This window comes from Meleagris gallopavo, chromosome 2 (assembly GCF_000146605.3).
Source record: "Meleagris gallopavo isolate NT-WF06-2002-E0010 breed Aviagen turkey brand Nicholas breeding stock chromosome 2, Turkey_5.1, whole genome shotgun sequence".
Taxonomy (NCBI): Eukaryota; Metazoa; Chordata; class Aves; order Galliformes; family Phasianidae; genus Meleagris; species Meleagris gallopavo.
In genome coordinates, this window is record NC_015012.2 from 52,558,121 (window position 1) to 52,558,678 (window position 558).

Here is a 558-nt window from a genome sequence, read left to right on the forward strand (position 1 = left end):
CAGAAAGCAAAGGAAGAATAAAGCTCCGTACATAACTGACGTTAAAGAGAAATAAAATCTACACGAGACTTGAGGCGTCAAAGAACGAAACGTGCAGTGTCACTTTTGCAAGAAACTTCAGACCTGGCCTTAATGGGCATTTATTTAATCCAGACCAGGAATTACTGCAGACTCTTCCCCCTCTGGCTGTGGGAATGGGGAGGAGGGCCCCCCCACACTGCTCCCCAGTAATCAACACGCACCAGCTCACCCCACGCACCTCCAAACCAATCCACCGAGCACTCTGCACTGCCTTCAGAAAGTAAATCCACAAATAACTACGGGAGAAATAATAATAATCAAGAAGTTCTACTCACATACTCTTTACTTACTTCCAATAAATAAGTGCTTACACATAAAAACGTCCCGCAGCCAAAGCAGCCAGATGGGCGGGTTACTAACCGTGCTGCTGGGCGAAGTGCCAGAGGTCCTTCCCCCCCACACACCCCCTCTCTTCTTTTTCTTTCTTCTCTCCTCCTTTCCCCCTTCTCACCCCCACGTCCTCATTTACCAGCGGGC